Raw genomic sequence first — 11,678 nt, forward strand, 5'->3', positions numbered from 1 at the left:
CTGAATTTAGATCAAGACATTGTGTATGTTTATATTCTTTATGTGCATATATGAACACATATGTTTGTGTATGATGTTGGCCAAGACATGTAACCTGTATGCCTCAGTTTCTGCATAGCAAAATGGGACTAATACCTCTGCCTTGTTGAATTGCAAAAAAGGGACAAAAAAACAGAAGTTAGAGTTTAGATTTGAAATTTTCATCCCTTCTCGTTCATCTTGCAAAAAACCCCTGCAAGTTAGACAAGTTTCAAATAAATCTGGACATAGACTAAAGCTCAGAACTACAATGGACATGTTAAGTGTCAAATGCTTGGTGCCAAACTGGTCCTGGCCCAGGCAAGTTTGAGAATAACAGGCCTATGTTGACGCTGTCCTATTAAAAGTTTCAACTTGCATTTATGAGAAAGCAAAAGGAGTTGACGTGTTTTCAGGTTTATTGAAGAAGAAATTGGCATAGAGAGATTCAGCCTAATATGAGGTCTCATGGGCGCAAAGGGCAGAACCCGGGAGAAGACACAGGTCTCCTATCATCCCCCCTCAGCTAACAGGCACAGGGCTTTCAAAAGTCACAAGTCTCGAGAAATGGGAACGCTTTTACGCTGTTGATGGGAATGTAAATTAATTCTACCATTGTGGAAGACAGTGTGGTGATTCCTCAAGGATCTAGATCCAGAAATACCATTTGACCCAGCAATCCCATTACTGCGTATATACCCAGAGGAGTATAAATCATTCTACTATAAAAACACATGCACACGTATATTTATTGCAGCACTGTTCACAATAGCAAAGACAGGGTACCAGCTCAAATGCCCATCAATGATAGACTGGATAAAGAAAATGTGGCACATATATACCATGGAATACTATGCAGCCACAAATAAGAATGAGATTGTGTCCTTTGCAGGGACATGGATGAAGCTGGAAGCCATCATTCTCAGCAAAGAACAGAAATCCAAACACTGCATGTTCTCACTCATAAGTGGGAGTTGAACAATGAGAACATACGGACACAGAGAGGGGAACATCAAACACCAGGGCCTGTTGGGGAGCGGGGGGTGGGGAAAGGAATCTAGAGGTTGGGTCAATAAGTGCAGCAAATCACCATGACACATGTAACAAACCTGCACATTCTGCACATGTATCCTGGAATTTAAAGTTAAAAAAAAAAAAGTCACGAGTCTCTCAAAATTGTGTTTCCTCAACCCTACATCCCCCACTCAGCTCTGTACCTTCTCCTATTTTCCACATCAAAGATAACACAAGCGTCTTCTTTTAACACATTTTGGGATCACTCATAACGCCAATTCCCACGAAAAGTAAGCTGAGTTTACTTTTATGAAAATCTGTTTGGTCCTATTTATTTATTTATTTTTGTGACAGAGTCTCACTCTGTCACCCAGGCTGGAGTGCAGTGGTGCCATCTCTGCTCACTGCAACCTCCACCTCCCAGGTTCAAGCAGTTCTCCCACCTCACCCTCCCAAGTAGCTGGGATTACAGATGCATGCCACCACACTCAGCTAATTTTTTATACTTTTAGTAGAGGTGGTGGTAGGGGGGTGGTGGTTCACCATGTTGGCCAGGCTGGTCTCGAACTCCTGACCTCAAGTGATCCACCCGCCTTGGCCTCCCAAAGTGCTGGGATTACAGGCGTGAGCCATCTGGTGTCTGCAGTTCAGTCCCGATTGAAGACCCTGAGCGCCTGGGCATGTCTGTCTGTGTCCATGGCTGCTGCAGGCCACACTATGTAAAATGAAATTTGTGCTTTTGAAACCAGAACTCTGGCGCTGAAAAGCCCAATCCTCCCTCTCTGAGTATGAACGAAATAGTTTGGCTCTGTAGCATAGTAAACAAAGCAGAGAAGCCCATTAGCAACAGGATCTGCGGTGGTTGATGACTATGAACACAGCTGATGGGCAAGTCCCGGGCATCGTTCAGGATTAATTTATGCTGGCTGCTTTGGCTTCCTCATCTTGTACATATTTGGTTTAGAGAATGTGAGGAATTTGCTAGCTGAGCAAGTTTATCCATCCTGCTTTCTAACTAGGCTCTTTCTCACTGAGGTATGTTTCTAAAATTTCCCTCAGCAGGCTTTGTTCCAAAAGCAGCACAGGGTTCAACGGGACAGTTTAAATCTAAAACACATCCTCCCTAAAAATGCACTGTTCTCTGTCAGGACACAGAATCTGGCTCTGTCTTTGAAACGGAGGTGACTGAGCTTATACCAAAATTTCTAGCAAAGACTGGAAGGACATTATCCCTCTACGTGCAGACAATACATGAAAGAGGCCAGTGGGACAAAGGTTATTTGCTAACCACTCACTACGTGCAACATGAGACGTCATTCCATTTGACTAATGTGGGAGCTGACTGCTGCAGAAGGTGAATGACTTGGACAAGTTCAATCACTAAATGGTAGTGCAGGAATTTAAAACCAAGTCTTGTGTCACAAGGCTGATTGCATTATGTGAGTGTAACGCTTCTATCTCAGCAAGTTGACCAACTATAAACTAAATGTCACTAAGAAAGCGTAGACTATTATATTAGGTACTAAGATCCCAAGGCTTGCACCTGTAATTTCAGCTATTCGAGAGGGTGAGGCCAGGAGCTGGAGGCTAGCCTGGGCAACCCACAGTGTGATTCTCTCTAATTAATAAATAAAATACATTAGACAAAAATAAATAAATTAGATAAAACCATTTTGCATTAAGAGTTGGAATTTAAAATATATATATAAATCAAAGTCCAGATTAATTACTTAAAAAAATCATAAACTAAATTGATTTTCTAATATGTAAACAACCCTGAAACCTATCTTAAGAATTCTTTGGAAAGTTAAATTGGCTAGTGATGACATGAAGAAACCTTCATTTTTCTCATATTTAATTTTCTTGTGTGCATTTATTTTGGAAAAAGATTAACATTAAATGTATCATGTGGAAATGAGTCCAAAAGTAACAATCGGTTAATTTGAGTTCATAGGTAATGCCCAAGGCAAAAAAGCAAGAAAAATAAAATAGAACCACAGCACCATCTAGTGACAGAACTCTCGCTTTACAAGAAAACCACCTGATGCAATTACATTTTGCAAATCAGTCCCTAGAAACTTCTGAGCCTGAAGAGTATTCATAAAATTGTCCAAAAGAAGAATGTCTACTGACAATGCATAATCAAAAATTAAGAGCAGACAAGATAGATTCTTCTCCCAAGTTTCCATTTGGAAGCTAAAGGCAAACCCAATTTTTACTCCTCAAAAGCGTAGGTGCCATGGGTCCTGTTTACTTTCCCCTCTGCACCCAGAAGCTTTACGTACTATTTTATGAGCTAATAAGGGTTCGAAGCCGGGCATAGTAGCACACACCTGTAATCCCAGCTACTCAGGAGGCCAAAGGGAAGGACTGCTTTAGCCCAGGAGTTCAAGACAAACCTGGGCAACATAGTGAATGATCCACTCTCAAAAACAAAATAATAAGGGTTCAACCGCAAAACACAGATGGTGTAAAGACCTATTCAGTAAATCTGAAATGTTTCTCCATGAGTCTGACTAGATGTGTTTACCATCTTGAATTACTACCATAATTCAAGATGGTAAACACAAGGCTTAATGTAAGACTCAAGCATCTTCCTTTGAGAATAGCATTATCACAAAGAAAGCATCATTACAAGGAAGCATCTTCCTTCTAATTACATTTCCCTGTGGTCTTGTCAATGTAGGTGGTGATAAATCTGAAATGTACTAGTCAGGCATGGTGGTGCACACCTGTAGTCCTAGCTACTGGGGAGGCTGAGGAGGAAGGATCACTTGAGCCCAGGAGGTCAAGGCTGCAGTGAGCTAATTATGCCACTGCACTTCAGACTGGGCAAGAATCAGACCTCATCAATCACTCATTCAATCTAAAATAAGTAAATCTGAAATATATTGTCTTATTTTTTTCCTTTTTTTAAAATTGCATTTTAGGTTTTGGGGTACATGTGAAGAACATCAAGATTGTTGCATAGGCACACACATGGCAGTGTGATTTGCTGCCTTCCTCCCCTTCACCTATATCTGGCATTTCTCCCCACGCTATCTCTCCCCTATTTCCCCCCAACAGATTCCAGTGTGTAGCGCTCCCCTCCCTGTGTCCATGTGTTCTCATTGTTCAACGTCCGCCTGTGAGTGAGAACGTGCAGTGTTTGATTTTCTACTCTTGTGTCAGTTTGCTGAGAATGATGGTTTCCAGGTTCATCCATGTCCCTACAAAGGACACGAACTCATCATTTTTGATGGCTGCATAATATTCCATGGTGTATATGTGCCACATTTTCCCTGTCCAGTCTATCATCGATGGGCATTTGGGTTGGTTCCAGGTCTTTGCTATTGTAAACAGTGCTACAATGAACATTCGTGTGCATGTGTCCTTATAGTAGAACAATTTACAATCCTTTGGATATATACCCGGTAATGGGATTGCTGGGTCAAATGGAATTTCTATTTCTAGGTCCTTGAGGAATCACCACACTGTCTTCCACAATGGTTGAACTAATTTACACTCCCACCAACAGTGTAAAAGTGTTCCTGTTTCTCCACATCCTCTCCAGCATCTGTTGTCTCCAGATTTTTTAATGATCGCCATTTGAACTGGTGTGAGATGGTATCTCAATGTAGTTTTGATTTGCATTTCTCTAATGACCAGTGATGATGTGTCTTCTTTAAATGCTCAGCAAATAAAATGCCCAGAGACACTTTTTTTTAAATTGCAAAAATATTACTTCAAGAGCCAAGAAATGGAAAACTTTTTTGAGATCTCAAGATTTACATTTTGTCCAAGATGTTGATTCATGGCCAGGGAGACAATATATTGAATAACTTTATGATTATTACGAATGAACAAAAAAAATTACCAAGGAAGAAGAAAATACATTTCTACTGAGTAATTACGTGGAGTGACTATATCAGTGTGTGTGAAAAAGTTTTACTTCCACTACGCTTGCGCAGTGTTTAAAGTGAAGCTAGTTTTCATTACAGCAAGATTCATTTAAACATTTACAGTGACTGGCTCCATCAGCTCCAATCTCTTTGCAGGCAAGATAGTAGCTGAACCTAGGAGGGTATGTAGCACTTCTCTGATAAATCCCTAACAAAAATTCAAAATATGCATGAATTTCACAATTCAAATCCTGAGTTGACAATTTTTCAAAATCACATAATTTCATCTGGATTTTTGACAGTAATGAGATACTACATCATTACAGGTAAAAACTGCTAAAATACTCTGTGGAAACCAACACAACAGAGTTGGGGAGAAGCACAGGTAATACAGCAAGAAAACCCCAGCCCAGCAATCATTAGCTCTGTGACCTTGAGAAGATTCCTACCTTAACTTCAAATGCTTCATCTGTAAAATGAGGATTAAACATATCACTTGAAGGGTTAAGTGTTAAAAAAAAAACCATATGAAGTGCCTAACAGATAATAGCACTCAATAAATGGTAGCTCTTTACGAAAACTGATAGCATGCTTCTTTAAACAGTAACTCAGTAGATGCTATGTAGCCCAGGACCGGTCCTAGGCAAATCTATTAACTAGACTTTATGCCTCTCGCCTTTTAAGCACTACCTCCTAAATCTGTAGGTAAAACTGGGCCAGAAAAATTGACAAAAAGGCAAGAGAAGACATTTGAGTCCACCAAGAGTCAAACACCCCATAAAGCTTTCAAAGACAGGTTTATTTATATATAAGTGCATGAAATTGAATACAGAAACTTTATTAAAATACTGTATATTACAAATTTTTAATCCAATAAATTCTGTGTAATGACAGTTAAGTGCTGGATTCACTTTTGACAGTTGTTTTGTGTGTATCAGTAAAGAGTTCACCCTGTATATTACAAAGAGGAGAGCCACATGTGGACCACAGAAATGGTCCTGTGATCAGACACTGAATGACAGTAATTGTGCATCTTTTCCTTAAAGCAATGAATTGAAACCTAGATCTTATCGTTGTAGACCTACTTTCTATAATTAAAAATAACTTGCATATGTTTATTGCTGCCCTTTGAAGAAAATGAGAATGGTGGAAAATAATTTAAAATAAAGATCAACATCTCTAAGGCTAAACTGATGCTTACTGCAATTAAAATACTTAAAATTCACTGCAAAATTTGTGTTCTCCAGGAAATTATGCTATATACACAACGAGATTTGTACATGAATTGGGAAATAAAAAATTGCTTATATAAAATTAAAAATCAATAATATACAATATTTACAGCTTGTTAGGTATTATATATAAACATAGTTTTTAAAATAATCCTTCGAAATTAAACTGCTTTATGTAAACATGCAGTACACATACTCATACAGCATATAGTCTTAACAGAAGGGGGAAATTGTGTTCACATAACATAGGGTACTTCATCAAATATGCCTTTGTTTTTGTGTATTACCCCTCCAACGTTTTTTCTCCTGTCTTTAAGCTTCACAGTACATTTAGTATTTCTATAGTAAAAATAAATCCCTGATGGTAAACATATCGAAAGGTTAAAGTGTGTGCCCTGTACTACAGTATAAAACTAACACTGTTCACTAGAATCTCTAGTTTACAACAAAACTAAATTTTAAAATCCCACATTTAATTTTCTTAACTACATTTTTTCCATTTCATACTTACTTGGAAAAAGAAAAACTAGAGAAAAATACCACATCGTGAAAATATAATGAAAGTAGCTGTCATCTGTCACAGTCAATGTTAAGTAACTGATTTACATTGAACCATATAAAGTTAGTAGCCACTACCTGTTAGGCTTCCTGAACTCGGAATTCCCAGTCACGGGTGGCGTGTACCCAGCCAACTCACTGGTGCCAATCCTGAATCTTGCTAAATCCACAAGTATCTTAACGTACAAGGCACTAAAGCATCACTTAGCTTTTAAAATCTGCCTGTGACATACGAAATGATTCATCAGTGGTCTGAGAGTTACAATTTGAAAGTGAGACTTTTAATACCTGTCAGGTAAACTATATTTTTGCTATTTAAATAAAGACATTTTAGCTAGTTGACTTTAAGATAAAGTTGATTCCTCATCTCAGAATAACTAGAATCAGGGGCTAATACTTATGGTAGAATCCTATGAATTTTACCAAGTTAGATGGCTAAAACAAAAAATACTGTTGAATTTCCTATTTGTCCATCTCAATGTGTGGAGCTCACATCTGAATGTGTGTATTGGTGAGAGGGCCAAATCTTTTTAAAAATGCCACCATTGCAAATACATCCTACATCACAAACACTAAGAGTGTCAACTGTTAAGACTATCTTAACAATGATGTGTAAATAATTTAAAAACAAGAGAGACTTCATCATCAGTGGTCCTCTTACGCTAATATTCATTTAAACAGGGCTCCAAGAAAAGTGCTTACTTCAGCATGACAGAATAACATTTTTAAAGTGGTGATTTTTGGTAATTACCAATTTATATCTAAGAGAAAAGTGTTACAGTTACGTGACTCAGATGATTGATTATGCACCATAATTCCTCTTCCTGTGTATTTGTGTCAAACTGCTTTTCAGTTTCAGTTATCCACCTAAATACATTCCCAAAAAGGGGAAAGTCACATTACTACCAAGAGTAGATACATGTGGGTGCACCACCTAATCTTAAAAACGTATGTATGAGGTTCATGCTCTTCTGACTTGCCTAAACTATTTACTTTTCAAAGATTAGAACTACATAACTGTAGGTGTTAAGAATATTCTTTCCTATACCAGCTCCTTGGATTCTCCCAACAAACTATACATATGTTTAAACTATAACATACGACACCTATATGGCAAGAGGAGGATTTTTAGAAAACTGCTAAATCCATTCTCAAAATCAGGGAAGAGTTATTATGTCAGTTCAACACATGTGGAATAAATGTAAAGAATGTGAAAACAACTTCCCTAAACTCAGGGTAAGAGATGATTATAGTTCATAGTTCAGTTCACTCAGAAATGTGTTTCCACTAATTTAGTAAAGTATTATCTGATACATCTCTACATCTACTAAAAATACTTCAGATATTAAGCATTATTTCCCCCCAATTCACAGATACCTTTGTAGATAACTAATTCAGCAACCTTCTTAACAACACTGTACTGCCTACACAGAACAGCACTCCTTAGTGAGAAGAGCAAAGCTGTTACCACACACATGAAAATCGTAATACAATTTGAGAACACACAGTGGTCAGTGAAGCCTCACATGTAAAGAAACACAGCATGTGTAAACATGCAGTATACATACTCATCCAGTGTAGTTTATAGTCCTAACAAAAAGGTTGAAACTGTGTTCACAGGATGTAGGGCACTTTATCAAATATGTTGTTTTTGTGTTACCTCTCCAAGTATTATAATTTTTAATCAAATAATGTCCTTTTTATCCTGAAGAGTCTTCTTCCAAGATGTTATAACAAGGACAGGAAAGCTAAGAAAGATTATAAAACCATTTGATTATTGGTCCATTTTAACCATTGAGAGTTTCACCTCAATTATTAAAAGAAATAGTAATTTACCCAGTTACCCAACAAGTGTTACCAAATTTATCTGCAATCTCAATCTGCTAGAATTTCTTCAGTAATTTTCCTCATTCCTCACATCTTAAAAACAAATAATGACTGCAGAGATTCTGATTGAGACTGAGAGAAAAATCTGTAGTGTCAAGAGTGAAGTGGTTTGAGATTTCAGAAATTGCTCCAGGCATCTTGTTACTCCTTGAACTATATGATGGATATAAATTTAAAATAATGGTAAAGTTAAAAAAAAATAAACAAAATAACATCTAGGGCTTAAGCACCCTTGGCCCGTGGAAGAAAGGACTTGGTAGACACTGAATATCCTTCGATTTTTCTAAAGAACTGGTACTATACTGTAGAGCCAAATGCCCAGAGCCGGTAGAAGAAACAGACATATAGAAGGCAGAGGGGCTATATATAGCTCTTACTTTTCAAGAAGAATAATTTGCAAATAGCAGAAAGTCAATGAATCAAAATGGCAGAATGAATCCAAGGGAGCTAAGTGGGATTAGGTAAAGGAGTAAAGGCTGACTACCTCTCTACCCTTTTTCTATTTTAACCAGTGGTCAACAGACCTAATTTAGTCCCACTTGCACTGGCCATTTCTACCAGCACAAATTCACAAAAGGATCTTAAAGATCTGCTGATTTTAAAAAGAAAAGGTGAAGAGGAGATGAAGCAAAATTATAAGAGAATGTTTTTAGTTTCTTTCCTAAAATATATATAAGGAAAATATAGAAATAAAAGAAAATTGAATTTTACAAAACATATTCAATTGCTAATGCAATTACAAAATATAATTTAAAAAAATTCTAGAGATTATCCTTTGATCATTTACTGTCAAATACATACTGCTTTGCCATTCATAAACAATCTCACATAATCCTCACAATAACTACATGAGGTATTAGTCACATTTTATAGAGTATAAAGTGAGGCTCAGAGAAGTTAAATGATTTGCTCAAGGTCAAAAAGTTGACAAGTGACAGAGTCTTAATTCAACCTGTGTTGCTGACTTGGAGTCTAGTATTCTCTTCACTATGTCACAGCCATGGTATCTCAGTTATGGAAACTCTATTTAGTGGATGAACCAGGAAACTGAGAATCTGGAGGGATAAAACAGGCTAACTCTCAACTAAGATCAGGAAGCAAAATGTTGTCCCAAACTTTTTAGGATTTAAAATCCTCTTGCTAGCTCTTGGTGGACTCAAGATCAAAAATCCCATCTTGGTAATTCTTGTTCTTACTAGAGAAAATACTTGGTACAGCACTTTACACAGCGGATTCACAAAAAGTGTTTACAAAATGGAATTATTTGGTGTGTGAGTGGCAGCTGGGTACATGATATGGCAGCCCCACTTTCTTCATTACAGGTTCTTTGAAAACCTTTTCCACAACATTCTGTGATTTTAAATTATCCCCCTTCCTTATATCACAAATACAAGATATACAAGCCAACTCATTTCTTTATTTCTCTCATTTAAGGTATAAACAAAACCCTTATACTTTTCTGAGCAGTGGAAATGTATGCTACAAATACTAAAAAAAGTATATTGGGTAACAAATTGTAACACTGTTTGGTAAACATTAAGATCTAAAAGAATAATAATTCAACTACAAGCCCTGAATATAGCCATCATTTAGGACTTTGCTTATCCTAGGCAAGATAGGGTATTACCTTGGAACTGTCCCATGGAAAAGACTACCTGTTCTTCTTTTAAAGTTTTAAGCATTATTTGTAGTTTATTTGAAGCCCCCTGACTAGCTGTGATCTATGGGTATTTTTAATCAGTGTGATAAATAATAATTAGTTTGGGCATATATGAGTTCTTTCTTTGGGGAACTGATTTCACTATTAGCAATATTTTAGTAAACATTTTAAAATAAAGGAGTGTCCACTATAAATGGTCCTCCCTCCCTTCCTGTATTTGTCACAAAGAAAATTTACTGCTAAATCACATATAAATTTTAACAAAGTATAACCCAAATATATCAATAGGGGCTTTTGTCATATCCCAAACAAGGGTTTCCAGCTCTATTAAGTGAAGACAATTTTCCCAAAATTCAAAATTCTCAAACATCCTCAAACCTATTTAAAAGATCATTACACTGAACAAATTTTCCAATAGAACATGAAAGTGTTCATTGAAAAAAAGCTTTCCAAGTAAACTGTATTCATATATAGCAGCACTCTATATACGTATATAATGATATACATATGTGTGTGTATATATATATATCATTAAACATTTCTTGTGTCTATAGGAAAGCTACTAACTTTTAAAAAATCTCAGCATATAAACAGCTATTAAGACAATACATAAATTCACACTATTCAACTGCATCTCAAAACATCAAAAGAATGACGCTGCACAAAATCCCAATGGAAGTAACTGAAAACAGCAAAGAAACCAAAAAAACCCACTAAAATTAAAAGTATACACACACAATTCATTACGTAAAGCAACTTGATAATGAGATAACGGCAGGACACTCTACATACAAACTAATTATTAACCATTCAATTATACTTTCATTCTAGAGTAAAAACAAGAGTTAACTCTTTGGTCCACACATTAGTACATTTAATGTATCCAAGTTATTTTCTGGTTAATTTTGGATTATGAATCATGCTCCATATTACTTTACCATAACTTTCTTAAATCATAAAATAACCATATGTTAAAATAAGTATTCATTCTGTAGATCTGAAACAATTTCCACATGCTATTGGTAATTCCTCTGGAAGAACATGAATGCATTAAATTATTGACAGAATAGCCAAAGTAAAGAGGAACACAATTCAGGTCTAGCAGAAAAGAAAAAATCAGATTGACTTGGAAAAGTTATGCCTAAATTTAATTTGTAAAAACATCAGCAATATAAAGAACACATGAAAACAATTTCAGGCTTGTACATAATAAAAAGAATCAATTTTAAGATTTACTTCAAAGATCCATGCATAGTTGCTTATTGTTTTTTTAAAAAACAAATTTCCAAGCCACAGTGATAGTAAATCCTCCAAATTTGCAATTGCAATGCAACTGCAAAAGGTAATTAAAAAAAATTCTAGAGACTATCAATTGATGATCTACTGTCAAATACATACTGCTTTGCCATTCATAATGGTAAACTGGTA

This window comes from Cebus imitator, unplaced genomic scaffold (genome assembly GCF_001604975.1).
Source record: "Cebus imitator isolate Cc_AM_T3 unplaced genomic scaffold, Cebus_imitator-1.0 Scaffold43, whole genome shotgun sequence".
Lineage (NCBI taxonomy): Eukaryota > Metazoa > Chordata > Mammalia > Primates > Cebidae > Cebus > Cebus imitator.